Genomic DNA, 19217 nt, shown 5'->3' with positions numbered 1-19217 from the left:
TCAGGTGCCCCCCTAATGAGGAGCAAATAAAATTAGAAACACAAAATTATACCTCCAACCAAAAGTAAATACACCAAAAAGGCTTTTAAGCATAGTAAAAGAAAGTAGAGGTATAGCCAGAGAAAAGTAGGGGGCTGGAGGGAGGATAACCAGGACTACAACAGTGAATACACTTGAACATCTACATTTATGGTAAGTGTACACAACTGTGCTATGTTCTTCGTGTTTCACTGTTGCAGTCATTACATTTGAGTAGATTCCCAAAGCTATGGTTGGGAGGAGGAGTTTATAGAGCATTAGGGCCAGCTATAAGGCTTGAAAGACAGCAGTGGCAAATCCATCTCTGGATTTAGAGAAAATTAGTAAATGACAATGCTTGGTGAAAGTATGTACAAAGTATGTACAGAACTCCAGGTAGCAGCTTCTAGAATATCCCTGGTAGGAACACCTCTGAGAAAGACAGCAGAAGTAGATGCAGCCCTGGTGGAGTGAGATCTGATCCCCTGGGGGATAGGTTTCCATGGTGCTTATAGCAGAAATGAATGCAAAGGCTTATCCATTTAGAAATGGTTTGTTTTGAAATAGCCTTCCCATCTGCCCCTGAAGCAAATGCTACCAGCAATTGTTCAGATTTTCTTCGAAATTTAGTCCTGTCCAAGTAGAATCTAAGTTGTCTGTGCACATCCAGGGAATGTAGAATTCATTCCCCTTTGTTCTGTGGATTGGGAAAGAAAGCTGGCAAATGAATGGACGGATTAAAAGCCACACTGGAAACCACCTTGGGCATGAAGGATGGATTGGTCCTGAGAGATACCCCATCCGCATCTAAGATGATGAAAGGCTCCACTTCCATAAGGGCATGTAATTCAGACATCCTTCTAGCTGAAGTGATTGCTAAAAGGAAGGCTGTTTTCCAAGAAAGAAATGTTAAGTCTGCAGTAGCAGCTGGCTCGAAAGGAGGTAGAGTGAGCTTCTCCAAAACAAAGTTATGGTCCCAGGCAGGGGTAGGAGCTCTCCTGGGTGGTCTCAAGATATTGCTTGCGCAAGGGATGAGAGAAGAGGGGTGGTTCTGTGTTACAGTGAGCTGAAATAACTGAAGCGTGGATTTTAATAGAGGAAAAAGACAGGCCCTTGTGAAGCATCTCAGTTAAGTATTGCAAAATCTGAGGTAAACTGGGCGCTGCTGTGCTCACCCCTAAAGATTGGTTCCAGGCAAGGAACCTTTTCCATTTGTCAGCATAAGATTTTCTAGTACTAGGTCTTCTCGCCTCCAAGATGACATCCATCACAGGTTTGCTGAGGGATAAGGGTGAATTTAAGTGATTAGCCAGGCAGCAAGGTTCAATGTTGGAAGCTGAGGGTGCAGAATTTGATTCTCCTGCTGAGACAGCAGGGAAGGGGTCTGAGGTAGGTGTGATGGAGATATTTGCGACACACTGCGCAGGAGTGGGTCCCAGTGTTGGCGTGGCCAGTCTGGAGCAATCAAAATCATTCTTGGTTTGTCCAGTTTGACTTTTAGCAGAACTTTGGAGAGCAGAGGTAGAGGGGGAAAGGCGTAGACTGATAGGTTTTTCCAGCTGAAGGACAGAGCATCCACTTTCCAGGCTTCTTTGTGGGGAGTCCTTGTGTAAAACATGTCAAACTAGTAGTTCTGGGGGGAGGCAAATAGATCTATGTCTGGGCTCCCGCATTGGCTTGTCAACATGTTGAAATCTGTGGTTCCAGTTTCCACTCGTGTGGGTCCATGAGTTTTCCGCTTAGTCCGTCTGCCAGTGTATTCAATTTTCCCGACAGGAATTGAGCTTGTAGGTGCACTTGGTAGCTCAAGGCTGTGTTCCACAATGCCCTGGCTAGTCTGCAGAGGGGGTAGGAATGTGTACCCCCCTACTTGTTTATGTACCACATAAACATGGTGTTGTCTGTCTTTACCATTAGTTGTCCTGGAAGAATGTAGTCCTTGAAGGTTGTCGGAGCATTCTGTACAGCTAACATTTCTTGATATGTAGGTGCATTTGATTTGGGTTCCATTTACCCTGAATGCACTAACCCTGCCAGGGGAGTCCCCCCATGCATAAGTCTGATGCATCTGCAGTTAGGGTTTGGGTGGCAGGGGGTAGTGTGAATGGCAGTCCCTTGTTTTGGTGGCAGGCCTCTGCCCACCATAGGAACTCCAGGCGTAGGCAAGGCATGATAGGAATCAGTTTCCAGGCTGTGACAATGTTGACTCCATAGACTTTTTAAGTACCACTGTAGTGTCCTCATACGCAGTCTTGCATATGGAATTAGAAGAATGCAGGAGGCCATGAATCCCAAGGCTTGCAGTATTTGTCTTGCAGATAGTAGGGTTTTTGTGGCCAGTTGTTTGAAGCAAGTTACCAAATGAATTTGCTTCTCTGGCGTGAGGAAAGCCATCTGGGCAGTTGTATTCAAGCTTGCACCCAGGAATGTAATCTGTTGAGAGGGTACCAGTTGTGATTTCTTTAAGTTTATGGTGTACCCCAGACAAGTTAGAACCCTTTTTACAAAAGCCAGATCATTTAGAAGTATGCCCTGGTTTTCTGCCTGAATTAGACAATTGTCCCGGTATGGATATATCTGCATATTTCTTTGCTTGCAAAATGCAATAACTGGAGCCTGGCACTTTGTGAATACCCTGGGAGCAGTAGACAAGCCAAAGGACAGTGCAGAGAACTGATAATGCAAGTAGCCTGCTTTGAAGCGTATGTATCTTATGCAAGATCCCCTGATTGGGATGTACAGGTATGCTTCTTTTAAATCTAGAATTGCCAACCAGGCATCTTTGCCTAGCATAAGAAGTAACTGATGAAGAGTCAGCATCTTGAATTTTAGAATGTCCAGAAAGGTGTTTAGAGTAGACAGGTCCAGAATTGGATGCCATTATTTGTCTTTTCTGGGTACCAGAAAAAGCATGGTATAGAAACCTTGCCCCTTTTCCTCTTCTGGTACTGATTAAATAGCCCCCATGTTTAAGAGGGAAAGTACTTGTTTTTGAGCCTCTGCCCACTGATTTGGGGGCAGGTCTGACCAACCGTTTGGTGGTGGCAATGTGTGGAAATGAAATCTGTATCCCTGGGACACTGTATTTAAAACCCATTTGTCCTGGTTTCTGAGTTTCCAGTTCTTTGCATGAAGAGCAATCTTTCCCCCCAAAGGGGCTGTTAAAAGGTAAGTGCTTGGTAATTTTTAAAGGAAGTCATTAAGACTGTTTACCATAAGGGGGTGTCTTGTTACTTTCAGATTTGGAAGTGGAGGCCCCCACTGCTTAGTTCTGAGAGTCCCCTGGGACTGAAAAGTACAGTTTTGTACCTACCATAAATGTAGATGTTCGAGTGTTCATACAGCTGCAGTCATTACAGATGGGTTATCCTGCCGTCAGGTGGGTCCTCGGTCGGCTGAATTCCAAAGTCTAGGTCCGGCGTCGGTTGTCGCCGCTTCTTCCCTGACGTCAGTGCGGCAGGGGTACAAAAGAGGCAGCCGACGCCTTTTTTCATTTTTTCTTGCCCCAGATGTCAGGTGCCCTCAGAAGGAAGGCAAAACAAAGTTATGCAAACATGTAAAATAGAATAATCAAAAAACAGTAGTTGCAAGCAAATACACCATAAGAAAATACCCCAAATGGGTTGTATGATAAGGTGTTTGTCATAAGGCCTGTCCTAAGAGGGGTCGGGGGGGGTAAACTGGACTGCAGCTGTATGAGCACTCGAACATCTACATTTATGGTAGGTACAAAACTGTACTATGTTCAACGTGCATACAGCTGCAGTCATTACAGATGGGAAGAATCCCAAAGTTAAGTAAGGGTGGTAGGCACTAAGTGGAACTAGGAGGAGCGAGTATGCCCTGCAAGACTGCTGTGGCAAAACCCGCTCTAGATTTAGAGTATAGTGGAAGGTGATGGTGCTTGGAGAAAGTGTGCACTGAACTCCAAGTGGCTGCTTCCAAAATGTCCTTGGTAGGAACCCCCCTGAGGAAAGCTGCAGAGGTAGCTGTGGCCCTGGTGGAGTGGGATCTGATGCATGCAGGCAGAGTTTTTCCATGAAATGTGTAACAAAAGCGTATGCAGTGGGCTATCCATTTTGAAATTGTCTGTTTGAAAATAACCTTTCCTTGAGCACCTGTAGCATAGGACACAAAGAGTTGCTCGGATTTCCTGAATGGCTTTGTCCTGTCCAAATAATAACGAAGTTGTATGTGAATGTCCAAGGAATGTAGTAGTCTTTCCCCTTTGTTTTGTGGATTTGGATAAAAGGTAGGTAAGTGGATGGTCTGATTCAAAGCTACACTGGATACTACCTTTGGCATAAAGGTAGGGTTGGTTTGTAAGGACACTCTGTCCTGATGGAAAATGATGAATGGTTGCACAGCCATGAGGGCCTGTAGCTCCGAATCCCTGCGTGCGGAGGTGATAGCCAGAAGAAAGGCTGTTTTCCATGACAAGTATTGTAATTGTAGTTCTGTTGAAGAAGCTGGCTCAAAGGGAGGAAGGGTCAGCTTTTCCAACACGAAGTTGAGGTCCCAAGCAGGGACTGGTGGTTTCCTTGGGGGTTTCATATTTTTTGCCCCTCTGAGGAACTGCCTTAAGAGAGGATGTGAGAATAAAGGAGGATCTGTGTTGTATTGAGCAGAAATGGCTGAAGCGTGGATCTTGATGGAGGAGAAGGAAAGTCCACTGTAAAATCTCAGCTAGGTACTGTAAAATTTAAGGTCTATTTATTACCCAAGGATTCTGGCCCTTTTCTTGATTCCAGGCACAAAATCGTTTCCATTTGGTGGAGTAGGCTTTTCTAGTAGAAGGTCTTCTGGCCTCCAAAATGACATCCTGCACCTCCTTGGAGAGGAGAGTCTGTTAGGAAATCAAGGAATTCTCCATGCAGCTATATTTAGGGTTTTGAGCTGGCTGTGAAGGGTTTTGTAGTTGTGCTGGGACAACATAAGAGGGACTAGAGGTAGGATCCATGGTGGGGAATGTTGTCAGCCTCTTCAGGAGCGGATACCAGTGTTGTCTTGGCCAGTCTGGAGCAATGAGAATCATTTGCGACCTCTCTGCTCTGGCTTTTAATAGAACCTTGGGCAGCAGAGGAAGAGGAGGGGAAGACAAACTGTCAATGTTGTCCAACTGAAAGAGAGTGCGTCCACTTTCCAGGCCTGTGGATGATAGGTTCTTGAACAAAATTTTTTCAACTGGTAATTTCTGTGGGTAGAAAAGAGATCTATGTCTGGTTGTCCCCATGCCAGAGTTATCTTTGTGAAAACTTGAGGATGCAACTTCCATTCGTGTGGATCTGTCATATTTCTGCTTAGGTTGCCTGCCAGTGTGTTTTCCTTCCCTGGCAGGAATTGTGCCTGCAGTTGAATTTGCAATTCCAGTGCTGTGTTCCATAGGGTCATGGCTTGCCTGCACAGGGGGTATGAATGAGTTCCCCCCTGTTTGTTTATGTACCACATCACTGTGGTGTTGTCTGTCCTTATCAATAGCTGGCCTGGATGCAGTAGGTCTTTGAAGGTCATAATGGCATTTTGCACGGCTAGCATTTCCTTTTGGTTGATGTGCAGGTGCTTCTCTTTTTGGGACCATTTTCCCTGAATGCACTCATCTGTCAAGTGTGCTCCCCGGGCGTAATCTGAGGCGTCTGTTGTGATGATTTGAGTTGCTTGAGGTACACAGAGAGGGGGACCTGTGTTTCTTTGGCATGCTTGAGCCCACCACAAAAATTCCTTTTGAAGGCATGGAATGAGTGGTATAATTGATGTCCTTCAAGGATGCATGTGCAGTCATCACATATGGGTTGTCCTGCCTCAGGCAGCCCTTCGGTCGGCCGGATTCCAAAGTCTGGGTCCGGCATCGGCTGATGTCGCCCTTTCCCCGACGTCACAGCGCCTGGGGTATAAAAGCGTCAGCCGACGCCATCTTCCTCAGTCTTTCTTGCCGCGTGGTGCCCGAAGCAGAAGCAGTTCGCAAGTGTCGGTCGGCCAGCTCCTGTAAATTCGCTATCCGAAGACTTCAAAAGCTAAGTACCCCGTTGGGGACTCTCTCTTGCCTCAGCCGATGTCAGAAAAAGTTAATAACTGTTTAACTTGTGGGAAACAAATACCTCATAAGGATTTCCACTCTTATTGTCTTCCCTGCTTAGGCCCAGACCACAACGTCTCGGCCTGTTCAGCCTGCGCTTCCTTCAACCGACGCACTCTTAGACGTCGGTCGGAGTTCGCAGACTAGTATTTTGGGGATAGTTTTGCTTACAAAATGCCGGAAACCCCGACATCACATTTAATTAAGAAATGGAAAGACAAGGACCGACACACGCGGGCCGCGGTTTCGGCTGAAACCGCGGCTAGGCCTACCGCAAGTGTCTCGGTCTCGGCTGATACAGAGTCCTTGGAACTTCCGAACCCTGAAATAATACAACTGACAGCCTCGGCCCCGGAGGCTCCTACCGAGTCGGTTACAGAATTGCCTTCCGAAACTGGTGTATTGGAATCTTCCGACACCATACCTTTAGACAAAGCTACACCAGCACGTGGTGCAGCCAGGCCTCCTGCATCCATGTCTATTAAGGCCTTCACCAGGGCTAAGGCTGCAAAACCCACTAAAGCCATGCCTCCCAGAGTTATTCCTCAGGGACCTTCTTCTACTTCACAGATTCTAACTTTAGCAGAGGACCTCATCTCCTTAATTAGGGGCTCTCAGCCTCATCCGGACAGGGGCTCCCAACCCCCTCTAGACAAAAGGCGCAGGATGGATCCCCTTTCCTCAGAGGAGGCCTCTGTTGGCTCAGATCACTCAGATTACCAGGAGGAGGCTTACTCGGTCTACGAGGATTCGGATGGAGAGGAATCTATTCCCTTGGCCTCCCCTCCTGAAGAGCTTTCCTTTGGGGAGACCCTTCACACTATGAGAGAGCATTTCAAATGGCAGGGCCAGGAATATTCTGATTCCAGGAGAAGACTAAGAACTTTTCTTCATTTACCTCAGCATAGACCTTTGGCTATTCCTCCTGTTTTAAATGTGATTGATGATGTATATTCTGACTCTAGTATGACCCCTGACACACTGCCTCCGGCCCCTGTTAAGCCCGATAGGTATTACAGGGTCCCGGACACACACAATTTTCTTTATAAGGCCCACTCTGCTGACCCTGAAACTATTTCACAGGGCCCTAAAGGGGTTGCAGCTGTTACTATGAAGAACCCACTCCCCTCTGCAAAGGAGTCCAGGGCATTAGAGAGATGGGGCAAAGAAGTGTATACTTCTGCCACTCTTGCTATGAGGGCATTAAATTGCCAATTTCACATGATACAGTATCAAGAGTATTTGTTAGAAGAAATGCATAAGAAATTGTCTTCTTCTGAACCCCTTGACCGTAAATCCCTTCAGGATCTGGTACATAACTCCCAGCAGGTTAGCAACCACTTCTTGCAGTGTGGTTATGATGCATTGGAAGCTTCATGTAGGTCAGCAATGACAGGTGTCGTCATACGCAGGCATGCTTGGCTGAAGGAACAATCTCTGCCAGAACATGTTAAAGCTAAGCTTTTGGATGCTCCACTGGAAAAGCAAAAGTTATTTGGTTCCACTGCTCAAGACGTCCTAAAGAAATTTGAGGAAAAGGCAAAATCTGTACAAACAGTTAAGGATTTTCCTCAAGTCCAACCGCCTAGATTCAGCAGAAACTGGCCTTCCAAGAAATGGTCCTTTCCGGACACAGAAAGATTTCAAAGGGGCAGGAACAGGCGTGCCAGAGGTAGAGGGCAAGCTAGGGGCTCCTACAGAGGCCGTCAATGGCAACCTCCAATCCAGACAGGCAGTTCAAGACCTGCAACTGCTGCACAAGGACAAACTCAATGACTTTGCTTTGACTCCGCCAACCAGGGCTCAATTAGAAGCACCTTTGGGCGGAAAGCTTTCTTTATTCTCAAGAAATTGGCACAACATTACAAGAGACAAATAGACACTCAAAATAATAGACAACGGATACAGGTTCCATTTCCACACATTGCCAAAAAGAAAAGGCATGCCAGGTCTGCCACCAAATCAAAGGGCAGAGGCTTTGAAACAAATCTCAAACTTACTACAAATGAAAGCCATAGAAAAAGTTCCTATTTCAGAACAAGGCCAAGGATTTTACTCCAGGCTATTCCTTGTTCCAAGAAAAGAGCATTAATGGAGACCAATTCTCGACTTGTCCGTACTGAATACATATCTCATTGTGCCAAAATTCAAAATGCTGACTCTACAGCAACTCCTTCCCATGCTGGGCAAGGGGTCTTGGCTGGTTAATCTAGACCTCAAGGAGGCATACCTGCATGTCCCTATCAGACAAAGTTGCAGAAGATACCTCAGATTTCTTGCAGGGTCAGAGCATTATCAATTCTCAGCATTGCCCTTTGGCTTATCTACTGCACCCAGAGTATTCACGAAATGCCTGGCATCAGTAATAGCACACTGCAGACTCCAGGGGATTCAAATCTACCCATATCTGGATGACTGCCTTATACAAGCGGACAACCAACAAACTTTGATAAAGGACTTAAATTATGCCATCAATCTTCTACAGGCCTTGAGATATACAGTCAACATGCACAAATCAAGACTTGTTCCATCCCAAAGAATAACCTTTCTGGGTGCAGATCTAGATACAACCACCCAAATGGCTTATCTCACAGAAGAAAAACAAAGTCAACTACCGGATTACTTCAAGAATCTGACAAGACAAACCCAGCTGACTGCAAGGAAAATCCTGCAGGCCCTGGGTTACATGGCATCCTGTATTCTTTTGATTCCACAAGCAAGGCTACATATGAGAAAGCTACAGTGGTACCTAAGGAGTTTATGGACTCAGCACAGTCACAGTTTGGAAACTGCAATCCCACTCATTCCATGCCTTCACAAGGAATTTCTGTGGTGGGCTCAGGCCAGCCAGTCCAACAGAGGGTTGCCCTTCACAAAGCCAAAAACCTCCCAAACTATTACAACAGACGCTTCAGACCTAGGTTGGGGAGCACACATGGAGGGCACAGATATCCAAGGACAGTGGTCACGAAAGGAGCTACGCATGCACATAAATCAAAAAGAAATGCTAGCAGTGATACATGCAATCGAGGCCCTCAAACACTTTCTGCATCAAGGCCGTCTACTAATAAGGACAGACAACACCACAGTTATGTGGTACATAAACAAGCAAGGAGGTACCCATTTCTTACCCTCTTTGCAGACTGGCAATGAATCTATGGGATCTTTCCTTGAAACTCAATATACAGCTACAAGCTCAGTTTGTGCCAGGGAAAGACAATACACTGGCGGACAGCCTAAGCAGAAATATCATGGATGCACACGAATGGATGCTGCACCCAGACATTTTTCAACAGATAACACAATCTTGGAGCCCGGACATAGATCTATTTGCATCCCCCCACAATCATCAACCGAAGAAATTCTGCTCAAGGACATACCACCCACAAGCGTGGAAAGTGGACGCCCTCTCTTTCAGCTGGAGAAATCTGACAGTGTATGCATTTCCTCCTATTCCATTAATGACCAAGGTGTTACTGAAGATCAGGGCAGAGCAGCCAAAAGTGATTCTGATAGCTCAGGACTGGCCAAGACAGTACTGGTACCCACTGCTAAGGAGCATGTCACATATGAAACCATGGCCCCTACCTCTATGGCCACTTCTACTGACACAGCACAGATACAAAACTCTACATTCCAACCTGAAAACATAGCAACTAACAGCGTGGAGAATACCTTGACTCCTCCTCAGGATAAGCTATCCCAGAGAGTGAAGAATATTATTATGGAAGCTTGCCGCCCTTCCACAAGGAAGGCATATTCAGCAAAATGGAAAAGATTTCTCATCTGGAACGCCACAAAGGGCCCAGATGCGACAATGATGAACATGGCACATATCCTGGAATATTTGGCAGAAATGTTCCACAATGGGCTGTCTTACTCTTCTATTAAGATTCATGCTTCAGCAATTTCAGCAGAGTATAATACTGATCCATCTGTCTTTTCTCATCCTCTCCTAAGACAGTTTCTAAGAGGAATTAAAAACATCAAACCTCCTAGGAAACCACCTCTACCTGCTTGGGACCTTAACTATGTGTTGGAAAAACTAACACTGTCTCCATTTGAACCAGCAGCATCTGCAGATCTACAGTACCTTTCATGGAAGACTGCTTTCCTTCTGGCAATAACCTCAGCAAGAAGGGTTTCGGAATTACAGGCCCTGATGGCAGTTCAGCCATTTATATTTTTCACCATGACAGAGTTTCATTAAGAACTAATCCTACTTTTATGCCAAAGGTGGTATCCAGGGTTTCATTGAATCAAGCCATTCACTTTCCTACCTTCTTCCCAAATCCACAAAACAAAGGGGAGAAACTGCTGCACACCCTGGACATTCACAGACAGTTGCGCTACTACTAGGACAGAACTGAAGGTTTCAGGAAAACTGACCAGCTGCTGGTAGCATATGCTGCTGGTACTCAAGGAAAAGCAATTTCCAAACAGACAATTTCAAAATGGATAGGAAATTGCATCCGCTTTTGTTACTCATTTCATGGAAAGACTGTACCAGCTAACATTAGACCTCATTCTATGAGAGCCACAGCCACCTCCACAGCCTTCTTAAGAGGGGTGGCTACAAAAGACATTTTAGAAGCTGCCACATGGAGCTCTGTGCATACATTTGCCAAGCATTACAATTTACCTTTATATTCCAGATCCAGAGCAGGCTTTGCTACGGCTGTCCTGCAGGGTATCTTAGCTACACCATCCTTCTCCTAGTACCTCCACCCCCAGATTGGCTATGGTATTCTACCCATATGTGATGACTGCAGATGCATCCTTGAAGGACATAGTACAGTTTTGTACCTACCATAAATGTAGATGTCCGATAGGTATGCATCTGCAGTCAGGTTTACCCTCCCTCCTTCCCCTCTGTGGTATTCCTAGGGTGCTTACCTCTCTATTAGCTAGCTGGGGGGATCTATTGTGGTGTATTTGTTTTTACACACACACACACACACATATAAATATATATATATATATATATATATAGAGAGAGATATATTTTTTCAAATGTTTGGATTTTTCATTGTATTTTTCCAAATTTAGCCTTCCTAGAGGACACCTGGCATCTGGGGCAAGAAAAACTGAGGAAGATGGAGTCGCCTGACGCTTTTATACCCCAGGCGCTGTGACGTCGGGGAAAGGGCGACATCAGCCGACGCCGGACCCAGACTTTGGAATCTGGCCGACCGAAGGGCTGCCTGAGGCAGGACAACCCATATGTGATGACTGCAGATGCATACCTATCGGACATCTACATTTATGGTAGGTACAAAACTGTACTTTTCCAAGCTGTGGCTGTGTTGAGACCATATGTTTTTTAGGTACCATTGAAGTTTCCTCATATGCAGCTTTGCACATGGATTAGTAGGATGCAAGATGCCATGAATCCCAGAGCCTGCAGGACTTTCCTTGCAGTTAGCCTGGTGAAAGTTGCCATTTTGCTGAAGTACTGAGACAGTTGCCCTGGTTTGTCTGGCGTGAGGTAGGCCATCGGGGTGGTTGTATTCAAGCTGGCACCCAGGAAAATTATTTGCTGAGAGAGTATTAGCTTTGATTTCTTTTTGTTGACTGTGTATCCCAGGAAGTTCAACAGTTTTATTACAAACGCCAGGTGCTGCAATAGAATGTCCTTGCTGTCCGCTTGGATCAGGCAGTCGTCCAGATATGGATAGATTTGTATTCCTTGTAGTCTGCAGAAGGCGATTACTGATGCCAAGCATTTCGTAAACACTCTGGGCGCAGTAGATAAGCCAAAGGGCAATGCAGAGAATTGGTAATGGGTTGAACCTGCAAGAAATCTGAGGTATCTTCTGCAATCTTGTCTGATAGGGACATGCAGGTATGCCTCCATGAGGTCCAATGTTACCAGCCAAGACTCCTTGCCCAGCACGGGAAGAAGTTGCTGTAATGTGAGCATCTTGAATTTTGGCACCTGTAGATATGTGTTTAGGATGGATAGGTCTAAGATAGGTCTCCAATCTTTGTCTTTCCTTGGTACCAGGAATAGTTTGGAATAAAACCCTTGACCTTGTTCTTTTGCAGGTACCTCTTGAATCGCTTTCATGTCCATGAGAGCGGAAATTTGTTTTTGTGCCCCTGCCCTTTGATTTTGTGGAAAGTTTGGCATGCCTCTCATTTTTGGAAGGGTGTGAAAGTGGAATCTGTAGCCTCTGTCTATAATGTCCAGGATCCATTTGTCTTTTGTAACAATATGCCAATTTTTTGAGAATAATGCCAGTTTTCCACCCAAAGGTGCTGCCATTAAAGCTTTGCTTGGCAGGTGTAGGGGGAAGTCATTGTGTCTGTTTTCTAAATGACTGTGATCTGTCTTCTCCACCTCTTGGGGTTGGTGCTCGCCACTGTCTGGCTCAAAGATCCTTGAGGTTGCCCTCTACCCGTAGGGCGTCTGTATCTGCCCCTTTGAGGTCTGTCCGTGGCTGGAAAGGACCAATTTTTTGGAGGCCAGTTTCTGCTGAAACGTGGAGGTTGTACCTGCAGGAAATCCTTCACTGTTTGCATTGATTTCGCTTTTTCCTCCATTTTCTTTAGTACCTCCTCAGCTTTAACTCCAAACAATACATCTTTTTGAAGAGGTGCATCTAATAATTTAGCCTTGACATGATCTGGTAAGGTTTGCTCTTTGAGCCAAGCATGCCTATGTATAACAGACCCCGTAACAGCAGCTCTACATGAGGCCTCTAAAGCATCAAAACCACACTGCAAGGTATGTTTACCCACTTGCTCTGCACCATGCAACAAATCCTGCAACTCTTTTAAATCTGGTTGTTCTGGTTGTGCCATTTTGCTTTTCAACTGAGATAACAAAAACTGTTGATACTTTAGCATGTGGAATTGATAATTTAATGCCCTCATAGTTAAAGTGGCAGAGGTGTACACCGTTTCCCCCCACCTTTCTAAAGCTCTGGAATCCCTCTCTGAAGGTAATGGGTTTTTAGCAGTAGAGGCCTTAATTCCCTTGGGATCCTGTGAAATAGTTTCTGGGTCAGCAGTATGGCTTTTATATAGGAACTGGTGAGAATCAGGAACCAGGTAATACCGGTCTGGTTTAACAGGAGCTGGAGGTAAAGAATCTGGATTAAGGCTGGCTTCTGAGTACACATCATCCAATATATACAAAAACAGGAGGGATAGCCAGGGGCCTATGATGGGGGAGCAAAAGAAATTCCCTGAGCCTTTTCTTGGAATCTGAGTAATCTTGGCCTTCCCAGTGAAAGTGTTCCCTCAATGTATGCAGGGTTTCCCCAAAAGAGTAGTCATCGGGGGGGGGGGGGAACCAAGGGAATAGACTCCTCACCATCAGAGTCTTCAAAAGGTGAATAGGCGTAATCCTGGTCCTCAGAGTGTTCTGAGGTAATAGAAGCTTGATCTGAGGAAGGGTAGTCTTCCTCTAATCTGGGTCTTTTGTCCAAGGGGGGTTGGGAACCCCTGATAAGAGTAATCAGATCCTCAGCCATTTTAAGCATCTGCTTTTTAGGCATGGGTCCTTGAGAGGAGGTCTGCGGACCCTGTTTTTTGGATTTCATGGCTGTTTTAGATTTAGTGAAAGCTTTAACAGAGAAGGAGAAAGGCCTGAAGACACCTTGAGAAATGGCAGGCCTGTCTAAATTCTGAGTTTCCCCGCCAAGAGTGGCGTTGGTATCTGCAGGAGGAATGGGGTCCGAGGAGCCTGCGACCTCGGGTACTGTAGTCACCGGTAATGAAGTTGTCATCGGTACTCAGGGGCTGCGTAGGCGCCTCGCTGAGAACCGGAGAATCGGTAGTCGGCCTAAGCGTTGTCTCAGTAGTTGGTGCGGACCTCGGATGTCGGTCCTTATCTTTGCGTCTTTTGCTCAAAACTGGAGTCGGAGTATCCGACGACATGATATAATTAATTTTTTTGCCAAAATAATGAAGGGCGAACTTCACCAGGCGCTTAATAGTGCGCTTGTTGAATCTAGCACAAAAACGACAGGACGAGACGTCGTGGTCTGGGCCTAAGCAAGGTATACAGAAAGAGTGGAAATCCTTATGCGGTATTTGCTTCCCACAAGAAATGCAATTATTAACTTTGTCCGACATCAGTCTAAGGCAAGAAAAGTTTCCCCAACGGGGTACTTAGCTTTCAAGAAGACTTCGGCTGAAATACTTTCGTAAATCTCAGGAGCTGGCTTACCGGCACTTGCAAACTGCTTCTGCTTCGGGCACCGCGCGCCAAGAAAGAATGAAGAAAATGGCATCGGCTGCCTCTTTTGTACCCCTGCCGCACTGACATCAGGGAAGAAGCGATGACAACCGATGCCGGACCTAGACTTTGGAATTCGGCCGACCAAGGACCCGCCTGACAGCAGGATAACCCATCTGTAATGACTGCAGCTGTATGCACGATGAACATCCTGGGGTTTTTGGTGTGTCTGGGTTTGGCTTGAGAGGATCTGGAAGTAGCTGGAAAAGACCAATTCTTAGTAGGCCAGTGCCTACTAAATCATGGAGGTTGTACTTGTAAGCAATCGTTAACAGTTTGCATAGATTTAGCTTTATCTTCCATCTTTTTTAGAACTTCTTCAGCCTTACTGCCAAACAGGCGGGCATTATTTAAAGGAGCATCCAACAAGTTTGCTTTAACATGATGAGGCAAAGATTGCTCCTTAAGCCAAGCATGCCTTCTAAGCACAGACCCAGGAACAGCAGCCCTGCAGGAGGCCTGTAAAGAATGAAAACCACATTGCAAAGCATGTTTTCCAACTTGTTCAGCAGAATGCATTAAATCCTGTAAATCTTTATTTTCCACACAGTCAGGAATCAACATCATTTTCTGTTTAAGCAGTCCAATAATATGCTGATATTTTAACATATGAAATTGGCAGTTTAAAGCTCTGATTGCCAAGGTTGCAGAAGTATAAGCCTTTTTACCCCATCTATCCAGCACCCTGGAGTCTCTATCAGAAGGGGTAGAACATTTAGACGTAGAAGTCTTAATGCCCTTGGGCCTCTGAGAAATGGTTTCTGGATCTGCAATAGGATGTTTGAAAAGGAACTTGTGGGACTCAGGAACCCTGTAGTATCTGTCAGGTTCACTAGAAGCCGGAGGCAGGGAATAGGGGGCCATACTGGATTCCAAAAACACATCAACAATGTCTAGTACAGGAGGTACAGCCAAAGGCCTATGCTGAGATATAAGGAAATCCCTAAGCCTCTTTTTTGAATCAGAAAATTCCTGATTTCCCAGTGGAAATGCTCCCTTAAGTATGTAAAGTTTCCCCAAAAGAAAAATCCTCAGGAGGGGAAGCAGAGGGAATGGAATCCTCTGCATCAGAATCCTCATAAGTAGGTACGGACAAATCCAGGTCAGAACAAACAGAATCGTGATAAGAAGATTCATAATCAAGCTCAGCCCTAGGCTGATTAGAGTAATTAGATATTCAGCCATTTTGATCATTTGTTTTTTTAAGCATAGGGGCCTGAACATGTGGCCTGGGTGTCATTTTTTTAGACATAGATTGGGATTTAGGCCTTAGTAATGAAGGTGGAGTTGATTTAATATGCAAGTCTGTAGGCCTGAATACATCCTCAGAAGCCAGTGCCTGCACAGCGGCTCCGGATCCATCCAAGGTAGAGACATCCGCGGGTTCCATAGATGGAGCATCTCGCGGCATACAGGACGCTGAATGGGTCTCCGTAGAGGCCTGCGAATCAGACGTAGCTGGTATCATGGGCTGCAAAAGCGCTTGAGTACCGGCGAACTGGCTTAGGAGAAGCACTGTCGGCAGCTTTGGACCTCGGCAGCCTGTCTCTGTCTTTATCTCTGCGTTTTTTTCAGAATCCCAGTAGTCGGATGGCTAACTGACATTTCTGGATAATTAAACAGAGAACCGAAATATTTAGAGGCAAAAATATACAGACGACAGATAGTGCGCTGATTAAATAAAGCACACAACCAACAGCAGGTACATCGTGGTCAGGGCCTAGGCAAGGAATACAGTACAAATGAAAATCTTTATGAGGTATTTGCTTTCCACAAGTAATGCAATTATTAACTTTTACTGACATTGGTAAGGAGCAAGAAAAAGTTTCCTCAATGGGGTACTTAGCTTTAAGTTGAAGACTTCGGTTCTGAAACTCAAAAACGAAAATTTCTGGAGTTGGCCGACCAGCACTTGCGAACTGCTTCTGCTTCGGGCACCGCACGGCAAGAAAGACTGATGTAATGGCATCAGCTGTATGTTTTAAACCCCTGATGTCATGGAAGAAGGGACAACAACTGACGCAGGACCCAAGACTTTGTTAATCAGGCCGACTGAGGGTCACCTGCCAGCAGATTACCCACATGTAATGACTGCAACAATGAAACATGAAGAATATCATGGACCTATAAGGAGAAGTAAAACATGTTCTTAGTACAGCAGAAGAAAGGCAAGGTCTCATTCACTGCATAAATAACCCACAAATGCCTGAAAGGATTTGAAGAGAAGTCCACGGCCAGCCTAACATATGCTGCGAGCAGACACATTCTTGTAAAAGTAAATACAAGCATATGTAAATTTTTACTTATATCGTCTCGTACTAAAATGATTTAGGGGCTGCATGAGGTTGACAACACTCAGGTGAAGGGTGGTGAAAGAGCTCAAAAATGCAATCTCGTACAATAAAAAAATATTTAGTGTCTCAGCTAGTTTTATTAACTGCAACCTGCTTGACAGACTGCACTGAACATCTTGAGTATCAGAAGCAGGGGGGGGGGGGGGGCACGACAACTTTATGCACAATAAAGCACACACACACTGTTAGGCAACACCCACCAATAACATGCAACAGACAAAATGGTGGCTTTTAAACTTCTGAATCATCATGAATTGGTGTGATGGATACATGCTACATAAAAATACAGTTGTGCAGGCAACGTAACTAACTGTAGATGTCTTAATGTAGTCACTACTTCAGGGACCTCTGATATAGGCTGAGATTGGAACCAAGTACATTATGTCACCCGACCAAAGAGAGACAGAGAAGCAAGGGAACAATTTGGACACTTACATGGTAAAACAGGGAGGAAGGGGATTTAACCATCCCGCTCTAAGGGTTTTCTAGATTCATAGGGAGTGGGGGAAGGGAAACTTGACTGCAGCAGATACCACACTTGAATATCTACAGTTATATGTTGACTACATAACTGTACTAGGTCCATTGTGTGGTTCAGTACAGCAGTCATTACTTCAGGGAAGGCTTACACCCTTGACAGCACTTCCAGTTAAAAAGGGTTGAAGAGATCATGGAGGAAGAGGACAGCAAGGCCTTCAGAATGCCAGAGGTGAATACTGCGCTAGCCTTAGAAGTCATGTCCAATCATCAACAGTCAAAAGGTCTGGACAGAGAACCAAATAGCTGCTTCATGGATATCTTGTGCAGCAACTTTTGGTAGAATAGCCATGACATTCTTCTGCAAAGACTTTCCCATGTGGTTCATGGCAGAAATAAATAGCATGTGCTACTACTAACATACATTGTCTCTCTTGATATTGTTTGCCCATTTTTCTTCTCAGCAAAGGTCATTAAAATGAAAGGTAACTGAAATACTGATATGCCTTCCTGAAGTCTTTTGCACTTGGGCAGACAGAATCTGAATTGTCTGTAAGCATCCAGGGAATATATGATTACCTCCCCCCTTGCTCTACAGAGAAGGAAAAAAAAAAATGTGCGTGAACAGCTTTATCACATGACACTTCTCAAACGAAATTAGGCATAAAAGAAGGGGTTTGTGCTCAAGGCGACCCCGCCTTTATGAAAGATAATAAAAGGCTCTTTGCAATTCTAAACCTTTCCTAGTTGAGGTTATTGCCATTAAAACAGTCTAACAAGGAAGGAAAGTGAGATCTGCCTATACAAATGGTGCAAAGGGGGTTAAACTTAGTTTTTCCAGCATAAAGTTAATAAGGTCACAAGCTCTATCTAGATCTCACCTACATGGTCTGCGATGGAGGATGCCCTGTAGGAGCTTTATGCATAGCAGTTGACTCGGTGATCTATTAGCTGGCTCAAAGGGTTTAATTTGCTCAGTTTTCATTTGCCTACTGTGTGACCATGAGCAATTCACTTACAAAGACAATACTCTGGGGTAACTGGGAATTTGGGCTAGCTTCCTTAAAGGTATCCTAGACTGCATACCTAGTAACTACCTATGAACTGTTTGGTGGGTGGTCTGAATGCCAAAGGGGGAAGTGACAAAGAAGCTAAGGGTAAACAGGCTGAAATGGTTTTTCAGATGCACTTCAACGTAAGAAAATGCTAAACCAGCAGAAAGGAGCCAGGACAGACGCTGAAGAACCATAAGCACATTCATTTAACTGGGATGCAGATCCTTCCTTTAATACAATAGGGAAAACTTTTGACACTTGGCTAAGTAAGACATTCTGGTAATAAGCCTCCTATCGTTTATCACAGTGACTGACATGTCTCTAGTACAAAGATGCCCACAAGGAATAAGAATGACTATATAATTCTCCAAGCTTTGGTCGTGGCAGCCAGACTTTGAAGTATGAATGGCCCTTGCACTGTATTAAAAGGTCTACTTACTGAGGCAGTAGGATAGGTTTTTATCTTGCCAACTGGTTCACATAGGAGGTCCAATGCTACCTCGGCCAGAACAAGAGCAATCAACATAATTTCCAGCCTCTCCTCAGTTATTTTACGGATTACTCTGAACAGCAAGGGAGATACAGGAAAAGCATAGACAAAGACATTTCCAGTTCATGGAAACTACATCTATTGCTCAAGCATTTCTATAAGGTATTAGGTTCATAGGTTTATACTAGGCTATCTGCCCTAAGGCATTTATAAGCCTAGCCCAGAGTTTTTGTGGCTTACGCCACCCCTTATCTTAAAAAATACTGTGCCCATTAGTTTGTTGTGCCTCTGTCCAGCAGTGACACAGAGATGATTCCCGGGGTAAACCTACGATCTCCCATCCACCGGTCAAGATTTCTCTTGAACAGAGCCAGCGAGGCGCTCTGCCTCACATGGACCGGGATTTATTCTGGAGGACAATTTGTCCAGCTGGTTGTTGCTTGGAGATTCAATGTACTTTTATGACTAGTGCAACCCATCTATTCACTAGATACAAAGATCC

General features: G+C 45.0%; 1 protein-coding gene across 1 annotated transcript in view; it reads right to left on the bottom strand.

Moving 5' to 3' along the window:
* Positions 1-19217, bottom strand: part of UBAP2 (ubiquitin associated protein 2) — a 2620504-nt gene that overhangs the window by 335013 nt on the left and 2266274 nt on the right. The window lies entirely within an intron of this gene.

The sequence above is a fragment of the Protopterus annectens genome, chromosome 1.part1 (genome assembly GCF_019279795.1).
Source record: "Protopterus annectens isolate FY-2018-M chromosome 1.part1, PAN1.0, whole genome shotgun sequence".
In the NCBI taxonomy this organism is placed as follows: Eukaryota; Metazoa; Chordata; order Ceratodontiformes; family Protopteridae; genus Protopterus; species Protopterus annectens.
Note: the sequence above shows the minus strand (reverse complement) of the source record. Positions and strands in the feature narration are given on the sequence as shown.